The 21,281-nt window shown below is 48.5% G+C and overlaps 1 protein-coding gene across 5 annotated transcripts in view; it reads right to left on the reverse strand.

Moving 5' to 3' along the window:
- Positions 1-21,281, reverse strand: part of CARHSP1 (calcium regulated heat stable protein 1) — a 206,158-nt gene that overhangs the window by 17,424 nt on the left and 167,453 nt on the right. The gene's annotated exons all lie outside the window — the stretch shown is intronic.

Genomic DNA, 21,281 nt, shown 5'->3' on the forward strand with positions numbered 1-21,281 from the left:
TACAATCATTAATCTTTGGATTTATTCAAATAATATATTTCCTCCCCAGTCGCACCTTCTGATGACCTGTGTGCAGGAGGAGCAGCTAGATTCCCCCAAAATAAGACCTACCCCAGAAATAGTAGGATGTTTAGGGCTTTTTTGAGTATGCTTAAAATACAAGCCCTATCCCAAATATAAGCCCTAGCTGCAGTTCCATGAGAGTGTCCAAGCAGCTACAAAAGTTAAATAATACAGTGGGACTCGATATCACAAGAATCAACCACCTCCAAAAGAAAACAGACCCCTACCCCAGCCCAAAAAAAACAAAACAAAATGAACTCTTCAGACCCGAACACTTAGGCAGGCTTTGCACGTTGCGACATCGCAAGTCGATGCTGCGATGTCGCACGCAATAGTCCCCGCCCCCGTTGCAGGTACAATATCTTGTGATAGCTAGCGTAGCGAAAATTATCACTACGCCAGCTTCACATGCACTCACCTCCCCTGCGACCGTCGCTCTGGCCGGCGACCCGCCTCCTTCCTAAGGGGGCTCGTCGTGCGGCGTCATAGCGACGTTACACGGCAGGCGGCCAATAGCGGCGGAGGGGCGGAGATGAGCAGGATGTAAGAATCCCGCCCACCTCCTTCCTTCCGCATAGCCGCCGACGGCAGGTAAGGTGAGGTTCCTCGCTCCTCCGGCGTTATACACAGCGATGTGTGCAGCCGCAGGAGCGAGGAACTACATCGTACCTGTCGCTGCAGCATAATTATGAAAAAGTCAGAGCCTGCAACGATGATACGATAACAACGCTTTTGCGCTCGTTAATCGTATCATCTAGCATTTACACACTACGATCTCGAAAGTGACGCCGGATGTGCGTCACTTTCGATTTGACCCCACCGACATCGCATGTGCGATGTTGCAACGTGCAAAGCCGCCCTTACAGTTGGCAAGTGCCGATGGTGGATGGGCTCTCACACAGAGATCTGCATCGCTGTCAGGTCCCTCGCCATTCCAGCTGCATTGCACTGCAGCTCTCACAAACAGACTGGGTACCAGTATTACTCTACGCAGGTGATACTGCTTCCAGGCACCAGGAGGAGCCAATAGCTGTAGAACCCAACCTGACCGCAATGCAGATTTGCATGTGAGAGACCATTCACTTGCCAAATTTAATTGTTTGGGGTCTGGTAAGTACAATTCTTGGGGGGGGTCCTGCTTTCTTTTGGGGGTAAACTTAGCGATACCCACTGTAAATATGGTATGTGCCCACCACTAAAGGATTGGGTCTGCACAGTGAGAATAGCAGATCAGATAAGAAAATGTGCATCTGAACCAGTAATCGGATTAACACAAAATGTTGATGCTCCAGAATATGATCACATGATTAGATTTGAATAAATGTTGATTTTTTTTTTGTCCAAGACTAAATGTAGATTGTTGTTCATAAAGAAAATATAAGACATCCATTGAAAATAAGCCCTAAGCTATCTTTCTGAGCAACAATATAATATAAAACCGGGAAACACAGTATTTAGCTTTGTAGGAAATAATTCTGTGCATGTTGTAATTTGTTGAACCATCCAATGTTCAATCTGTAAATCTAGTAGCTGGTCCTACGCAATGATTGACAGGAGGTCTGCATGCACACTTACACAGGAAGGCTGTCACTCTGAGTGAGACCACATAGTTACATAGTTACATAGTTACTTAGGTTGAAAAAAGACCTAGGTCCATCTAGTTCAACCTTCCTCCACCAGTTCTACATTTAGTCACTAAGTCATTTATAACCAACAATGTTTTGTGTACTGAGGAAATCATCCAGCCCTTTTTTAAAAGCTGTTATAGTATCTGCCATTACTACCTCTTGTGGTAGGGCATTCCACAGTCTGACTGCTCTAACTGTAAAGAACCCTTTCCTATTTAGCTGTTGGAATCGCTTTTCTTCCACTCGCAGTGAGTGCCCCCTGGTCCTTAGTATTGTTTTCGGAAGAAATAAGTTATGTGCCAGTCCTTTATATTGACCACACATGTATTTATACATATAAATGAGATCTCCTCTGAGACGTCTTTTTTCTAAGCTAAACATATCTAACTTTTTCAACCTGCCATCATATGGGAGGCCTTCCATCCCTTGTAGTAGTCTAGTTGCCTGCCTTTGAACTGACTCTAACTTCTGAATGTCCTTTTTAAAATGTGGAGCCCAAAACTGGATCCCGTATTCCAGATGTGGCCTTACAAGTGATTTATAGATGGGTAACAATACGTTGGGATCACGGGATCTAATCTCTCTATTTATACACCCTAGAATCTTGTTTGCTTTAGCAGCTGCTGCCTGACATTGAGTGCTGCTGCTCAGCTTATTTGTAATGAGAATACCCAAGTCCTTCTCCTGTTCTGTAGTCCCGAGTTTACTTCCATTTAATGTATACGCAGCTATAGGATTACTCCGTCCTAGGTGCATTACTTTACATTTATCAACATTAAATCTCATTTGCCAAGTATCTGCCCATTCTGACATCTTATCCAGATCTTTTTGTAATATTGTACTATCCAGGTCAGTTTTTAATATCCTACATAGTTTGGTGTCATCGGCAAAGACTGACACTGTACTATCAATCCCATCCACAAGGTCATTAATATAGAGAGTAAAAAGAATTGGTCCTAGCACAGATCCCTGCGGCACCCCACTGCTGACTATAGCCCATTTAGAGAATGTAGCATTTATGACTACTCTTTGTTTCCTATCTTTTAGCCAATTCCTTACCCAGTTGCATATTGTGTCCCCTAGTCCTTGCTTCTGGAGCTTTAGTATAAGGCTATTATGTGGTACAGTATCAAATGCCTTTGCAAAGTCCAAATAAATCACATCAGCTGCATTACCAATATCCAGGTTTGCACTTACCCCCTCATAGAACCCCAACAGGTTGGTTAGACACGACTTAGCTTTCATGAATCCATGCTGTCTGTCAGTTATTACCGTATTTTTCGCTTTATAAGACGCACTTTTCCTCCCCAAATTTTGGGAGGAAAATGGGGGGTGCGTCTTATAAAGCGGTAGCGGGGGGGGGGGGGGTCCTGTCTGAGGCGATCGGGCGGGTGCCTGTGGCTGCATGCAAGCGCCCGGGTACCTGTACTTGCATGCAGCGGCAGCCGGGTACCCGTGGCTGTGTACGGGCGGCAGCGGGTGCTGTGTGGGGTCGGCAGCCAGGTACCTGTGCTTGCATGCGGTGGCAGACGGGTACCCATGGCTGTGTGCGGGCGGCAGCCGGGTGCTGTGTGCGAGCGGCAGTCGGGTGCCCGTGCAGGTACTCGGCTGCCGCCCTCACACAGTCACCCATCTGCCGCCCGCACACAGCCATGGGTACCCGGCTGCCACCGCACGCAAGCACAGGTACCCGGCGGCTTGTACGCGGGGTGGGCGGGCAGCCTGCTGGCTGCCACTCTGTGCATGCGGGGCGGGCGGCTGTGCAGCTTACCAGTTGTCCGCGGTCCCACTTTCAAATGATGGCGCCGGTGGAGCTCTTGGATGAGAGCTCCATCTGCGCACGCGCTGCTCCGGGAGTCAGCGCGTGCGCAGATGGAGCCCTTGGATGAGAGCTCCATCTGCGCATGCGTCGCTCCGGGCGCCATTACTTGAATCGGGACCGCGGACACACTCCACCACTGAGCCGTCGCCGCCGCTCCCACTACTGAGCCGCCGCTGCCACCACTGAACCGGGACCGCGGACACACGCCACCACTGAGCAGTCCCTGCCGCTGCCACCACTGAGCAGTCCCTGCCGCTGCCACCACTGAGCAGTTGCCGCCGCCGCTGCCACCACTGAACCGGGACCGCGGACACTCACTGCACCGGCCTGCTGCACGGCTCACACGCCACGGCTGCTGCCGCCACCACGGACCCCACGGATCCTGCCACCGCGCCTGCAACCACGGCACCTGCAACCACGGACCCCGCTGCCACTGACCTGCCGCGCCTGCCAGCACAACCTGTGCCTCCTGTGACCCCGCTTCACCACCACTGCTGCCCCCCTCCGGTAAGAGAACACCGGAGTATAAGACGGACCCCATTTTTCTTTTTTTTACCTTTTTTATGTCTAAGTTTGGGGTGCGTCTTATATTCCGGTGCGTCTTATAAAGCGAAAAATACGGTATATTATTTTCTGCAATATATTTTTGCATGTCATCCCTTAAAATGCCCTCAAAAACTTTGCATACTACTGATGTCAGGCTTACTGGACGGTAGTTGCCTGGATCTACCCTCTTACCTTTCTTAAATATCGGTACCACATCAGCAATCCTCCAATCCTGAGGCACCAACCCTGTTACAAGTGAGTCTAAAAAGATGAGATACAGCGGTCTGTCGATTACGGAGCTCAATTCCCTCAATATTCGTGGATGAATGCCATCTGGCCCTGGGGATTTGTCAATGTTTAATTTACTCAGACGTAGGCGTACTTCATCTTGTGTTAAATTAATTATATCAGGTGGTGGACTTTGATTTTTCACTTGTTGAATGATCCCTGGTACAGTCAGTTCCTTGGTGAATACAGATGAGAAATGCCTATTTAATATCTCAGTTTTTTGTTTGTCCTCTATAACTAACTTGTTATTATATTTTAAGGGTCTGATACTATCCTTTGTTTTCCTTTTGGCATTAATGTATTTATAAAAGATTTTGGGATTTATTTTAATGTCATTGGCGATTTTTGTTTCAGTAGCTAGTTTTGCTTGTTTGATTTCTTTTTTGCATTGCCTATTGATATCTTTATACTCCTGCAATGCTATTTCTGTATTCTCAGCCTTTAAGATGTTAAACGCCCTTTGTTTTTGTTTTATTATACTTTGTACAGTCTTATTTATCCATAGTGGTTTCTTTTTATTCCTGGACATTTTATTACCAGAGGGTATAAGTTTTTTACAGGACTCTAGCAGTATATCCTTAAACTTACCCCATTTATGTTCGGTATCCCCAGTTACCATGACTCTGTCCCAATCTACACATTTAAGCTCTTCCCTTAATTTGTTGAAATCAGCTTTCCTAAAATTCCAGGTTTTAGCATTTCCCCTTTGAAATGTTCTATTGAATATTACGTTGAAGCTTACCATATTATGATCGCTGGTGCCCAAGTGCTCCCGGACCTGTAGATTTGAAATTGTATCCGGTCTATTTTACAGGACCAGATCTAGCAAATTATCTCCCCTGGTCGGTTCATCTACCATCTGAGAGAGGAAATGGTCCTGAATGGTAGATAAGAACTTACAGCTTTTAGCAGAACCAGAAGATTCTATGTCCCACTGTATGTCTGGATAGTTGAAATCCCCCATAATAAGAACCCGATTATTATTATTAGCTGCCTTTTCAATTTGTTCCAGCATTTCACCCTCTATTTGTTCAGGTATGTTAGGAGGCTTATAGCAAACTCCAATTAGCATTTTTCCATTATTCCCCTCCCCATGTACATTTACCCATACTGACTCTACATTGTTGCTGTTCCCCTCAATGTCATCATACAACACAGGTTTTAGGTTAGATTTGATAAATATACACACCCCACCACCTTTTTGGCCTTTCCTGTCCTTCCTAAATGTACTATAACCCTGTATGTTTGTCACCCAGTCATGGCTTTCATCCAGCCAGGTTTCCGTAATGCCCACCACATCATAATCCATGGTTGACATAAGAGTCTCCAATTCATTCATTTTGTTTGCAAGACTTCTTGCATTTGCCAGTAGACATTTAATCCTATTAACACCTTTATTACTCCTAGCCTCCCTACATTCCTTGTATGTCCCATCCCCCCCTAATCCTTCATTGACCCCTACCGTCTCCCTGTCTCTATCTGCTCTATCTATCCCCTTATTTGCTCCACTACCCTCCCTCCCCGATCCTAGTTTAAAAGCTCCTCCATCCGTCTGACCATTTTCTCCCCCAGCACAGCTGCACCTTCCCCATTGAGGGCAGCCCGTCCCTACCGTAGAGCCTGTAGCCGACTGAGAAGTCGGCCCAGTTCTCCATGAACCCGAACCCTTCCTTCCTGCACCAATTTCTAAGCCACATATTTATCTCCCTAAGCTCCCGCTGTCTTTCTAGTGACGCTCGTGGCACCGGTAGTATTTCTGAAAACACCACCTTGGAGGTCCTGGACTTCAGCTTCTCTCCTAGTTCCCTGTAATCATTTTTAAGGACCTTCCACCTGCCTCTAACTTTGTCATTAGTACCAATGTGCACCATGACCGCTGGGTTTTCCCCAGCCCCACCCAGCAATCTGTCTATCCGATCCACAATATGCCGAACCCGAGCACCCGGCAGACAACACACTGTTCGGCATTCACGGTCTCGGCGACAGATGACCCTGTCTGTCCGCCTAATTATAGAGTCCCCTACCACCAACATCTGTCTGGGCTTTGCTGCACTCCTATTTCCCTCCTTCCTACAGCAGTTGTTTTCCTGGTTGCTAGGAGCAACATCCTGCTGTAGTGACCCTAGTGCAGGCCCTTCATTCCTAATATCAGCCAAACAGGCATATTTACTAGGTTGTGCCAGGTCAGGACTAGGCTCCCTGACACTTTTCCCCCTACCTGTTCTTCTAACTGTTACCCAGCTACCTACCTCTGGGTCCTGATCTTCCCCACCTCCACCCTCCTCCATATCACTGGCCCCAGCCAGAGAAAGCTCAGTGAGCTTTAAACTTCTCTCCAGGTTTGCAATGCCCCTTAGTGTTGCAAGCTGCTTATTTAGATCAGTTACCTTGGCTTCCAAACACGCAACATGCTTGCATCGAGTGCAGACATATTCACCCTCGAACGACTGCTCAAGGCATGCATACATCTGACAAGATACACACCTGGTAGCATTGTCCATGGAGCACCTATCAAATGGGGATCAACAGTAAAGTAGAAAAACAAAGAGAAAAAAACGAAAGAAACCCAATGGGAAACGTATAAGGATAAATTCAAACTATGTTCTTGTGTCAAACTATGTAATTGTGTTGAAACTATGCACTTATCTTAAATTCAGCACTTTACTTGAATTCAGCACCTCGCTCGCTCAGCCCCCTCGCTAGTACTGGCTGGTTTATATAGATGTACAATGAGTATCAGAAGCTGCTGGAAGCTTCTAGAAACAGGTGTGACTAATCCTACTAATTAAATCACAAGACTAACCTTTTTTTTTTTGTACTAAGCAGATGATCCATAAATCACAAGTTATACCAAATCATTTATCACAAAAATAAATATGACGCAGCTTCACTCCTCCTGCTCTACAGCATGTTAGGAACGGTGGCTCAGTGGTTAGCACTAGAGATGAGTGTACCCCTGTAAAAATTCAGGTCTGCTGGGTTAAGCCAGACTTATTTAAAAGTTCGATTTGGCACCCGGACCCCATATAAGTCAATGGGGTGCTGTGAAATGGCTGTAGTAAGGGCTAGGGGCCTGAAGAAGGAAGCAATATGGGGGAAGTTGTTCTTCAAACATGTGGGTATGGAATAAATAAATTAAAAAAAAAAAAAAACATGGGCTCCCGCCTATTTTGCATAACCAGCGTAGGTAAAACAGACAGCTATGGGCTGAAACCCTCAGCTGTCAGCTTTACCTTAGCTGGTTAACAGAAATAGCAGGGATCCCACACCATTTTTTTTTTTTTTTTAAAACAAGTATTTAAATGAATCATTAAAAAAAATGGCGTGGGTTCCGCCCTATTTTATATAACCAGCCAAGGTAAAGCATACAGCTGGGGGTTGGTATTATCATAGTTATTGGGCCCTTCTCTGCTTAAAAATAGCAGCCCACAACCGCCCCATAAGTGGTGCATCACTTTAGATCAGGGGTGGGGAACCTCCTGCCCGTGGGCAGTATACGGCCCGCCATGCCCTTTTATGCGGCCCCTGGGTAGATTCCCGGGGGCGGCAGTGCTCGAGCCGCCACCGCCATCTTGTGGGCCGCCGGCCCTTTAAATCTGCACATGTGCTGCTGTGCTTTCCAATGTGATCTCCCGCTGGCCAGTGCCAGCGAGAGAGGACTTACTTTGTGGGCGGGTTTAGTGCTCTGCGTTGCACGCCCTCTGCCCTCTGAGCTGCGTTCCCGCCCCCCGGCTCTCGGAGCAGCATTCCCGCCCCCGGCTCTCGGAGCTGAGTTCCCGCCCTCCGGCGCTGCGTTCCCGCCCCCCCCGGCTCTCGGAGGTGCGTTCCCCCCCGGCTCTCGGAGCTGCGTTCCCGACCCCCGGTGCTGTGTGTCCAGCGCCAGCCCTCTGCTGCTCTGTGCCCTGTCCAGTGCTTTGTGGCCCCCCCTCCCCTCAGTGCTGTGTGCACCCCAATGCTGTGTATCACCCCAGGTTTGTGTGTCCCTCTTCCCCCCACTGATGTCAGGGCTCCGCAAGTGATATCTGTGCCCCCCCAGTGGTGTCTGCGCCCCAGCCCCTCTTGTGTGGTGCCTTGCGCCCCAGCCCCTCTTGTGTGGTGCCGTGCGCCCCAGCCCCTCTTGTGTGGTGCCGTGCGCCCCAGCCCCTCTTGTGTGGTGCCGTGCGCCCCAGCCCCTCTTGTGTGGTGCCGTGCGCCCCAGACCCTCTTGTGTGGTGCCTTGCGCCCCAGACCCTCTTGTGTGGTGCCTTGCGCCCCAGACCCTCTTGTGTGGTGCCTGCGCCCCAGCCCCTCTTGTAATGTGCATTTCCTCAGCGTCTCCTGTGACTTATACATCACAGGAGGGGCTGGGGGCACATACATCACAAGAGGGGCTGGGGGCACATACATCACAAGAGGGTCTGGGGGCACATACATCACAAGAGGGGCTGGGGGCATATACATCACAAAAGGGGCTGGGGGCATATACATCACAAAAGGGGCTGGGGGCATATACATCACAAGAGGAGCTGGGGGCACATACATCACAGGAAGGCTGGAGGCATATACATCACAGGAGGGACTGGGGGCATATACATCACAGGAAGGCTGGAGGCATATACATCACAGGAGGGGCTGGGGGCATATACATGTCCCCAGCCCCTTGTGTGATGTATGTGCCCCCAGTGTCTCCTGTGATGTATATATACACCGTCTGTTATGTGATGTATATGATTTACCAATCTTATCACAAAGAGTTGACTGCGCTCCAGACCCAGACAAAAATGAAAAAGCAGCTGTGAGAAGTAACATGATTAGTATCACCAAACATCACAGCCGCACCAAAGAGAAGCAGCTCCGGCCGCCACAGTAGGGGGTAAGTTAATTAATTGTTTGACCAAATATAGCAGGGTCATTTTCACATTGATAATTTTGTGCGGCCCCCGAAGGTTGGTAGAAATTTCCAAATGGCCCCCGGCTGAAAAAAGGTTCCCCACCCCTGCTTTAGATGCACCAATTCTGGCGCTTTATCCGGCTCTTTCTGAATGCCCTGGGCGGTGGCAATCAGGGTAAACCTTTGAAGTTGATGTCAGCTGTGATTTGACAGCTGGCATCAAGCCCAGGGGTTAGGCTGGGGCCACACGGGGCACTACTGCGATGCTCGCATGAGACTCGGCTCGCCCTGGCAGCACAGCAGGAGCCGAGTGTCATACGAGTGTGCCTGCATCTGAGGTCCGATCATGTGAGCAGACCTCAGCTGCGGGGGGCGGGCTGGCACGGAGGAGGGGAGGGGGGGATTTCTCTCCCTCTCTCCTCCGTAGTCTGCTATTGCCATTCTCGCACTGCACTAGCGGTACACCAGTGTACTGTGAGTGCAGTGCTATTTTTCTCTCGCCCCATTCACTTGAATCGCATGCTGCGATTGTTTTCTTGGTCTGATTAGGGCTGAGAAAATAATCGCTCATGTGTGCTGACACACAGGCTAGAATTGGTCCGAGGGGAATGCGATGTTTTATCGCACTCCACTCGCACCGATTTTCTCGCCGTGTGGCTTAGGCCTTAGTAATAGAGAGGGATCTATCAGACAACCCCATTACATCTTACCCCAGCCAGATGTATAAAACTGAAGTTCTAAGAGAAATGTGCTCACACACTGCTCAAGGTCAGCTAAGGCTGGTTTCACACTACGTCTTTTTAACATCCGTCAAAAACGTTTTTTTAACGGAAGTACGGATCCGTCCTTTTGCGTTATTTTAACATGTTTCAAAAACGCAACATGTAGCGTTTTTGAGCTCCGTCCAAATACTGCAAATTGCTGGATCCTGACTATAACGCACGCAAACGCAGGTGAACGTTGCATGCTGATAGACAGGATCCTGCTTTTGGACTGAGCATGCCCATAACCAGTGTCTGTCTCTCTCTCTCTCTCTCTCTCTCTCTCTCTCTCTCTCTCTCTCTCCCCGGCTCCTAGCAGCCACTCGTAACCAACATAAATATCGGGTATCCAAGGCCGATGTTTACCTTGGTTACCAGCGTCTGCAGCTGTCAGAAGCCTCCTCCCAGTCTAGTTCCCCTCACTCCCGATCACATGACTCCAATGCCCGCCCCTAAACATCCAGTGCAGGATCCTGCAAAATAACATATGCGTTTGCATACGTTATTTGCTGTAAAAGCAGGATCCGTACATCCGCTAAAAAAACGTTTTCAACGGATGTTAAAAAGACGTAGTGTGAAACCAGCCTAAGGCCCAGCAGTATTTCTATATCTGTTGTCTCCCAGGTATTACAATTTCCAGGTCCAACAGAGAAGACAGAAGTGATTTTAACTTCTTTCTCATCTCCAGGGTCCTCAGCCGAGTCTGCCAGTTGTTGGCACTAAACTCACTACTACTAGATTGTGGGAGCATTAAAATGCACCATTAATTTATAATGAATTCGGACTATCATAAAACTCAAATGTGGTTGAGCAGGTTCCATGTAATGTGAATTTTATGTTTGTAACAGGAATTGGTCTCTGTCAAAATACCCCCCTGCTCACACACACACACACACACACACACACTTATCCCGTTATCCTGGCTCACATTACATCAGTAGCTTTATAAGCATAATCAAACAGTAATTTGCTCATCTAATCTTAATAAAACAATTAATGGCAATGATCCTAAATTAGCAAAAAGCAGCTGGAGGACAAACCTAAACAAAACAAAAAACAACATGCAGAGGGACCTGAACACTCATTTTTGCAAGCTCCAATTCTCATCTAAATATAGTCTGAACAGTTCCCCGTCCTATGTATATTTTTGACAATGCGTTTGGAATGGAAAGCTTGTCCATAAATATCTGATCACCGGGCATTGATGAAATGGAAGGCATTAATCATCACACGGAGAGTGGGTGGCGGAAATGGGAGAATTTCCTAACAAAGGTCCACTTAATCCGCTCTATGAAGTTACAGTAGCCCTGTCCAAAATGTAAAACTAGACCAACCAAGATAAATGCTGATCGGCAGATTTCATGAATGTCGCCAGAGTTCACTAGTCAATTAAACTAATGACTGCGGATTATTGGATCCAACACAACAAATAAAGTGTCTCTTCGGCAGGGTGCTACATTGTGTTATAGCAAAGCCAGGAGGAGAAAGAACAAAGTACTACGGCAGCCGCTCCGCTACACTGCCATTGTAATGATTTAGTATCTGTAAAGCTGCAGATATATACTGGGAAGTTACATACAGATAGCTGAAAATAACTTTTTACAATACGCGGGTTCTATAGAAATCTTAGTGAAATGTGATACTTCTTACATCATCAAAGTACGTGCCACAGAGCAATTATCACTCCACAAAGCAGAAGAAGCCGCATTATCTGATTATATAACTGATCGCGATACTAACCTCAGTTGCTGCCTGGAGCTGACCGGAGCAGCGGTGAGTAGCGCGATCAGCTGAGCTGTCACTGAGGTTACCCGCGGCCACCGCTGCATCCACCGCTGGATCCAGGTAACCTCAGTGACAGCTCAGCCGATCACGCGGCTCTCTTCATTTGCTGCGTGGAGGTGACAGGAGCGGCGGTTTCTTCTGCTGCTCCAGTCACCTTCATGCAGCACAGCTGGAAGCGACGCTGGACCATCCTGGATTACGCCGGACATGGAGGGCTTTTTGGGGCTGATTAAAGTGGAGAACCAGGGAATGTGTTTGTGTTTTTTATTTCTAATAAAGGATTTTTCAGTTGTGTGTGTTTATTTACTGTAATTTACAGATTAATCATGGAAGGTATCTCGGGGAGACGCCTGATATGATTAATCTAGGACTTATTGGCAGCTATGGGCTGCCAATAACTCCTTATTACCCCGATTTGCCAACGCACCAGGGCAAATCGGGAAGAGCCGGGTACTGTCCCAGAACAGTCGCATCTAATGTATGCGGCCATTCTGGGTGGCTGCTGACTGATATTGTTAGGCTGGGGAGCTCCCCATAACGTGGAGCTCCCCATCCTGAGAATACCAGCCTTCAGCCGTATGGCTTTATCTGGCTGGTATTAAATTTGGGGGGAACCGCACGCCGTTTTTTTTAATTATTTATTTCTATACTCCATAGTGACACGCCCACCGGCTGCTGTGATTGGGTGCAGTAAGACACCTGTCACTCAGCGTGGGGGCGTGTCTCACTGCAATCAATCATAGGCGCCTGTGGGCGGGGAAAGCAGGGAATACGAGATTGTTTAATGAGCGGCCAGCTTTTTCAAATTAGAAAAAGCCGCCGGAGCAGTGTGAACGCCGTGCAGCGCCGGTGATCGGGGATCGGTGAGTATGAGAGAGGGGGGGACACTTCAGTCACTCGGGGGATTAGCGGTCACCGGTGAATCCTTCACAGGTGACCGCTAATCAGTACACGGCACACAGACAGAGCCGCGGCATGACAATGAAGTTGGGTGAAGTTCACCCGAGTTCATTCTCATCGCGCTACTCTGTCTTCCGACAGTTTTCACGGTGGTTTTCACGGATGTGTGTTTTAGGCCTGACAACGTCCCCAATGACTAGCTAGGTCGTTCTGCAGGTCCGGATCGCTGTTGCGTCGTTGGCCAGGTCTGCCTGTTTGACAGCTCACCAGAGACTTTGTAGCGATCCCGGCCAGGTTGGGATCGCTGGTGGGATCGCTAGAAAGTCTCAGTGTGTAGTAAAAGGGCCTTTATATACAGAGCTAAATCCAGACATAGACACCTCTGCTTATTCTTCACCTTCCACAGACTAACAATGTAATTACATAGAAAATACCTAGACAAAATTAGAACTTTATGATGATATATGGTCCTGATCAGTCATTCATCATGTCCCTATCCTACTATCATCGCTTTCCAACTATATCTCTGACGCCATACTAAGGAAATCCTGAGAAAGCACCCAATAAAAAGCCATGTCAGTACTACAGCACGTCTACACCCATCCAATAGTATTAGAACAGTTGCATTCATTTTAAAGGGAACCTGTCAGGTAATTTATGTGTTCTAACCTACAAGCAGCGTGATGTGTGGCCTAGTAACCCCTTCCTACCCATCCGAGTGTTGTAATAGTGTGTAATGTGAATGTATAAAATATGTTTTATTACTTACGTGTACCCTATGTAAATGAGCAGGGGCTGTAGCCCCATGGGTATTGCACCGCACTGTGGGAGTTTGCATATTTTCCATGGTATCACGCTCCTGTGGGCGTGATACCATGGATTTACATCAGCGACATGAGGTTGCTACTTCAGATCCCACGCGTGCGCACTTACCATTCCCTCAGTCTTGCTTGCTTCTCGTCTTCAGACACGCTCTGCACATGCGCAGAAGACTCCTGCAGTTCCGATCATGCGCAGTGCGCGTCTGGAGACGAGACGCAAGCACCCGGATAACAAGGGAGTGCAGGAGTCTTCTGAGCATGCGCAGAGCGGGTCTGAAGATGATAAGCAAGCAAGACTGAGGGAATGGTAAGTGCGCATGCGTGGGATCTGAAGTAGCGACGGTCACGTCGCTGATGTAAATCCATGGTATCACGCCCACAGGAGCGTGATACCATGGAAAACATGGAAACGCCCACAGGGCGATGCGACGCCCATGGGGCTACAGCCTCTGCTCATTTACATAGCGTGCACGTAAGTAATAAAACACATTTTATACATTCACATGACACATTATTACAACACAGGGATGGGTAGGAAGGGGTTACTAGCACACACATCACACTGCTTGTAGGTTAGAACACATAAATCACCTGACAGGTTCCCTTTAATGGGAATCTGTCAGCAGGTTACTGCTACCTCATCTGAGAACAGCATGATGTAGGCAAAGAGATCTGAATGTTTAGTCATGTAGCAGAGTCCAGAGAGCTTTCCCTGACCACACCAGGCTCTCTATAGAGATTGTGCATTGACTGTGAGGTGTCAATCAGAAGATGGCATGTGCCGAACTGTCATGTGTGACACATTTTGGTCTGAGCAATGATAAGGGTCCCTGTTATGATCTGGTAACCGTGGACGATCACAAAAATACCATCAGCAGAAAAACACAAAAAAAATAAGAGAAGTTGGAACCTGAGCTGACAGCAATCCCCTACACTAGAAGTAGCCGTGGAGCATTCCTAAACACACCTAGACGCCTTGTCACAGCCGGATAAACTTACTACACCTCACAGATAGAAATGAGGAAACCTATCTTGCCTCACAGCAGTCTCCAAAGGAATAGCAAGCCCCCAACATATAAAGCCAATGGTGATGTAAGAAAACACAATACACAGATAGGGAATATAGATTAGCAAAGGCGAGGCCCGACTTCCTAGATACAACAGGAAAGGAAATAAAACTGATTGCGGTCTGTGAAAAACTCTGCAGAAAAATACCAATCTCCTAATACACAAAAATCCTGAGACCACACGGTCTCTCCCCCTCTATATCAGGTACTCTTAAATAATGGCAGAAACAAAATACCAAAAAACACAAAAAATACAAAAGTGCAAATAAATCATGTAGAACAGGGAGAATCTCCCTTCTTGCAGTGGGGCCTGCAGAGGGGGAACCCCCATGCTCATCAAAACAGAAAGACATATCCTCTCCTGCAAGAAAACAGACCTTAAGCAAAATTAAAAGAAAAAGAAACACCCTTAGGTGTGGATCAGGCAATAAAGCAAAGAACTTACAACTTATCTGGAATGGTACAGGCACAGGATAGATGGAAGGACAAACTCTAAGCCAATTCAGAGACTGAGGAAAAACATTTATCACAGGCCCCAGCCAGCAGACACTGCTCTTCTATTAGCCCAGGCTGATCTGCAATTGGGCTTCCCGAACTCCCAATTAACTCCCACACCTGTTGAGTCACAGTCAGCTTCACCCCCAGTCCTGACCACCAGATGGAGCTCCAAACCATCACCCCCTCGGATAACATTCACAACAGGTCCCTGCTTAAACAAACATAGAAAATAATCAACAGATCGGACCTTGACAAGACAGGCATCCTTGAATTCTCTGTTAACCCTTACAGCATGCTGGCTTCAGCTTACAAAACAAAAACCTCCTGACAGATTCCATTTAATTTGTTCAGATGAGTGTTGTTGGTATTGCACGGCGACATTTCTATCCCCGATTCATGTAGTGGTCACATCCTACATCATTCACAAAGAACCCCCAATCTCGATCTTGTGCAGGCGTACTATGCTCGGTCCTGCAGAGGGCAGACCAGAGTACTGTAAAGTGCATGAGCCAGAAGAAGCCAAAGAAAGTCAATGAGTCAGAAGCAAAGCTGGCGCATGCAATATTTTTTGTCACATGCAGCTTATATTAGGAAATCCTGGTGGCCAGTTATGTTCAGAGGAGTGACTAAAAAGAAAGCTGAAAAAATATGGATAATTTTTCAATGTCATCTGTACGTCACTGATATGCAATCCATATGGTATCCATTTTTATACATCAGAAGTGAATATTTACAAAACCAAATAAAGTTCTTTGTTAAGAATTGCAATGTATCCATAAAAATCGGAGGCTTTACGAATGATCTGCATGGGATCAGGTTTTTTTTGTGTGCCCCCATAGATTTCAATATTCGAATCTCTTCAGAAGAGATTACCGTATTTTTCGGACTATAAGACGCACTTTTTTCCCCCCAAATGCTGGGGGAAAGTGGGGGGTGTGTGTTATTGTCTGAATGTAGGACTGTGGGGAATAAGGGTGCTGCGGTGGAGCGGGTCATCGGGGGCACGAGCAGACTGCAGCAGCGCCTGCCATGACCACGTGTGCCCGCTCATTACATATGCACGCCCATCCTCCCGCCCATTATCCCTCAGCGCTGAGTCGACGCTGACAGGTGGGCGGGATGATGGGCGGGGGATGCGCGCTTACTAAACAGCCGGCCCGCATGATCATCCCTGGCAACTACAGCCTGGAGTGATCATGTGCAGCTGTATTCACTGCCCCCCGTGCATCATCATCAGCGTGGGGTGCAGTGAATCAGTACACTCACCGTTCCCCTGCAGCACCGCGATCTCCTCCTATCTGTGCCGGCGGCGCTGTGTGGAGCCGGCCACGATCACTGCAGCATCGCGATCTCCTCCTTTTGGTGCCGGCCGCGCTGTGTGGAGACTAGCGGTGCTCACAGCAATGACGTCATCGCTGTGCGCACGTGTCCACACAGCCGCGCCGGCACAGACAGGAGGACATCACGATGCTGTAGGGATCGTGGCCGGCTCCACACAGCGCCGCCGGCACAGACAGGAGGAGGAGCGATGCTGCGTGGAGCGAGGAAAGGTGAGTATAAATGTTTATTTTTTTTTGTGTACCACAGGATGCAGGACGGGGGTATATGAGCAGGATGATAGCACATAGCAGGATGGGGGTATATGAGCAGGATGGGAGTATATGAGCAGGATGGGAGTATATGAGCAGGATGATGGCTTATATAGCAGGATGGGGCCATATGCCAGGATGGGGTATATAGCATGATGCGGTTATATACCAGGAGGTATATAGCAGGATGGGACTACATACCAGGATGGCAGTATATAGGTATATATCAGGATGTGGGCTCTACCAGGGTGAGGGACATCATTATATATATATATATATATATATATATATATATATATATATATATATATATATATATATACACACATACACATACACACAGCAGGAGGATCATTACCAGGCTAGGGTACCTTAGTGGAGAACTTGGGGACATTGCCCCCATAACAGTGTCAGCAGCAGATCCTCACCACATAACAGTGTGTCATAACCACATTTTTTTTTGCTTAAAAATGACATTTTTGTGTACTCACCATAAAATGTCTTCCTTGGAGCCTTTCATTGGGGGACACAGACAGTGGGTATTATGATGTCTCCAGGGGAGGTGTGACACTAGATTTGAAAACGTGTTAGCTCCTCCCCCACAGCATATACCCCAGCTAGGCAGGAAACTAGCTCAGTTTGGTGTAAAAGCAGTAGGAGGACAACCAAAACCACAAGGGTGGGAGCTGTGTCCCCCAATGAAAGGCTCCAAGGAAGACATTTTATGGTGAGTACACAAAAATGTCATTTCCTTTCTCGCCTTTTCATTGGGGGACACAGACAGTGGGACGTCCCAAAGCAGTCCCTGGGTGGGAGCTGAACTATTAACAGTGGATAACATCAGACTAAGAGCTGACTAACAACTGCAACTGCAGTGAACATATATCAAAACACTGTCAAGAAACCGAGCAGTGGCCACTTATAACTGGGCCACTGCCGCCTGAATGACTTGTCTTCCGAGAGCAGCATCCGCGGAGGCATGCGTATGCACTCTGTAGAATTTTGTAAACGTGTGCACACTGGACCAGGTAGCGGCCTTGCAAAGTTGGGCCGCCGAAGCCTGATGGCGGATAGCCCAGGAAGCACCCACTGCTCGCGTAGAGTGGGCCCGCACAGATTGAGGAGGAACAACACCTCGTGTTTTGTAAGCCTCACAGATGGCAGTCCTAATACATCGAGAAATCGTGGATTTAGAAGCCGGATTTCCCTTTTTGTGTCCTTGTGAGAGGACGAAGAGGGCATCGGACTTGCGCAACGGCTCAAGTTCTGGAGATCCGCAGAGCCCTGACGAGATCTAGAGTGTGAAGGGCTTTTTCAAAAGAGTGGACCGGGACCGGGCAGAATGACGGCAACACAATGTCCTCGTTTAAGTGGGAAGAAGATACGACCTTCGGAAGAAAGGCGGGGGAAGGCCGAAGGACCACCTTATCATGATGGAAAATCAGGTAAGGTGAGCGACAGGAAAGGGCCGCCAGTTCGGACACTCGCCTGATAGAGCTAATGGCGACTAAAAAGGCAACTTTCCAAGACAGTCGTTGAAGAGAGATTTCTCTCAGAGGTCTCAGAGGTTCGAAGGGAGGAAGCTGAAGAGCTCCGAGAACCAGATTCAGATCCCAGGGATCTAAGGGGTGGCGATAAGGAGGGACCAAATGTGCCCCCCTTAAAGAAAGGTACGGACCTGAGGGCGAGAATCCAGCCGCTTCTGGAAAAATACTGACAAGGCAGAAACTTGTCCTTTAAGGGTATTGAGAGCTAGTCCCGAGTCCAGACCGTCTTGCAGAAAGGCAAGAACATTAGGGATTGAAAAGGTAAGGGGCGACCGATTATGACGGTCACACCAGGAAAGATAGGTCTTCCAGGTCCTGTGGTAGATATTGGCGGAGGAGGGCTTCCGAGCATTAAGCATGGTATGAACTACCTTAGAAGAAAGACCTGATTTTGCTAGAATCAAGGATTCAAGCGCCACACCGTCAAATGCAGCTGTGCTGTATTCTGGTGGAATATTGGACCTTGCGACAGAAGATCCGGGCGGTCAGGAAGACGCCAGGGAGTGTCGCCGAGCAGTTGGAGAAGCTCTGGGTACCAGGCTCTCCTGGGCCAGTCCAGGGCCACGAGGATCACCGGGATTCCCTCCGCTTTGATTTTCTTGATTACTCTTGGAATGAGAGGAAACAGAGGCAAGATGTAGGGTAGGCAAAACTGCAACCACGGAAAGACTAGAGCGTCGGAGCCGAGCGTTAGCGGGTCTCTCGACCGGGATATGAAGGGATGTATTTTGGCGTTCATCCGAGAAGCCATGAGGTCCACATCTGGGAGTCCCCAACGAAGAGTGATCTTATGGAACACTTCGTCGTTGAGGGACCATTCCCCTGCCGCTAGACCTTGCCTGCTGAGAAAGTCTGCGGCCAAGTTGTAGTTGTCTACCCCTGGAATATGGACAGCTGAAATAATAGGACTGTGCCCATCTCTGCCCAAAGAAGAATCCTGGATACTTCTTTCATCGCTGCCCTGCTGAGAGTTCCTCCCTGACGGTTGATGTAAGCCACGGCCGTGGCATTGTCTGACTGGATCTGAACAGGGAGGCCCAATAGTAAGGGATGCAAATTCTGAAGGGCCAAAAATATGGCTCTGATCTCCAGAACATTGATGTGCAGGGAGCGCTCGGAAGGAGACCAGCGTCCGTGAACAGTGTGGTGGAGAAACACCGCCCCCCAGCCTATCAGGCTGGCATCCGTCGTGACTACTTGCCAGTGGACCGGGCGGAAGGACTTCCCTTGAGATAGGGATGAGGCTTGAGTCCACCAGACGAGGGAGCTGAGCGCAGACCGAGATAGGCGGACTGACCGGTCTAGGGAAGCTGTATTCTTGTCCCAGGAGGATAGAAGATCCAGTTGTAGAGGGCGCAGATGGAATTGGGCAAAGGACACGGCTTCTATGACCGCCACCATCTTGCCTAACACTCTCATTCCATTCCGAAGGGATGTGTGACAGCGAGAGCGGAGGGATTGGGCGGCCCGGATCAGGGAAGACCTCTTGTCCTCTGGAAGAAAAACCTGGGACTGGCCCGTGTCTATCAGCATACCTAAAAAGGTGATGCGCTGATGAGGAATGAGGGATGACTTGTTTAAGTTGAGCAGCCACCCTAGCCTTGACAGTGTGTCTAGGCAAATCTGCACGCTTTCTGAGCAAACTTGGGAGAGCTCCCTTTGACAAGAAGGTCGTCCAAATAGGGAATGACCAGGATGCCTCTGGGGTGTAAAATGGACATGACGGCCGCCATGACCTTTGTGAAGACCCGAGGCGCAGTGGCCAGCCCAAAGGGAAGGGCCCTGAATTGGAAATGACGGTGTCCTACAGCAAAGCGAAGGAACCGTTGATGAGAGACACATATGGGAATGTGTAAATAAGCATCTTGAACGTCTATGGAAGCTAGGAATTCTCCAGGTTCCATGGCGGCTAGCACTGCTCTCAATGATTCCATTCGGAAAGTTCGAATCCGTACGAATTTCAGCCGTTTGAGGTCCAAGACAGGCCGGACAGAGCCATCATTTTTGGGAACGACAAAAAGGTTTGAATAGAAACCTTTGCCGCGCTGTTCCAGGGGCACTGGAATGATAACATTTGCTTTCTGTAAAGAGGCTATGGCCTGAAATAAGGCCTGGCTTTGCGTTTTGGACTTTGGAAGACGAGAACGCAGAAACCTGTTGGCCGGCAGGGAATGGAAATCGATCTTGTAACCTGAGGTGACGATTTCTCGAACCCAAGCATCGCGAGTGTGGTCTAGCCAGATATCCCGAAAAAGCAGAAGCCGCCCTCCAACAGGAGTCGGATCTGAGGGATACCTGGCGTCATGCTGAGGGGGCCTGTACAGAGCGAGGTCCTTTGGGTTTAGGTTGCTTGGAGTGGGAACGCCAAGAAGAGCCCCTTGAGGGACCGGATCCTCGATCTGAGCGTTGGGACGATCCTTGGGTTGATGGTTTTTGGTGGGCAGGCCGAAAGGACTGCCTGCGCCAAGGAGGTTTTTTAAAATTCCTGGATACAGGCCGCTTTTGAGGTAGAATGGTACTTTTACCACCAGTCGTCTCAGATATGAGTTTGTCCAGGGATTCTCCAGACGCAGGCCATGGAAGGGGAGTGTGGACAGGGATTTCTTGGAGGCACTGTGCGCATTCCATATTTTTAGCCAAAGGACTCTGCGGGCAAAGACAGCATTGGCCGCCAATAGGGCTGACAAACTAGCTGCATCTAGGGAGCCATGAAGAAAATAATTAGAGGCTAGAGAGAACAAATCAAGGATCTCAAAAGCCGCCGGGGGAATATTACAAGAGCGAAGCATCCTGCGTAGGTTCTTGCTCCACACACCCATAGCTCTCGCGACCCATGTTAAGGCAAACAGGGGGCGAAGAGAGGAGTCCGAATCCTGGAAAATAGATTTGACCGCAGCATCAACTGCGCGGTCGGACGAGTCCTTGAGAGACACGTTGTCTGAAACAGACATGACCATGTGTTTAGCCAGTCTGGATACTAGCGGATCCGCAACGGAGGGTAATGACCAGGGCTTAACCATTTCAGAGGAAAGGGAGAAGCGAATGAAGAGAAGGGTTTTTTATTAAACCTTCTATCAGGGTGATCGCACAGTTTAG

Source organism: Anomaloglossus baeobatrachus, chromosome 7, assembly GCF_048569485.1.
Source record: "Anomaloglossus baeobatrachus isolate aAnoBae1 chromosome 7, aAnoBae1.hap1, whole genome shotgun sequence".
Taxonomy (NCBI): Eukaryota; Metazoa; Chordata; class Amphibia; order Anura; family Aromobatidae; genus Anomaloglossus; species Anomaloglossus baeobatrachus.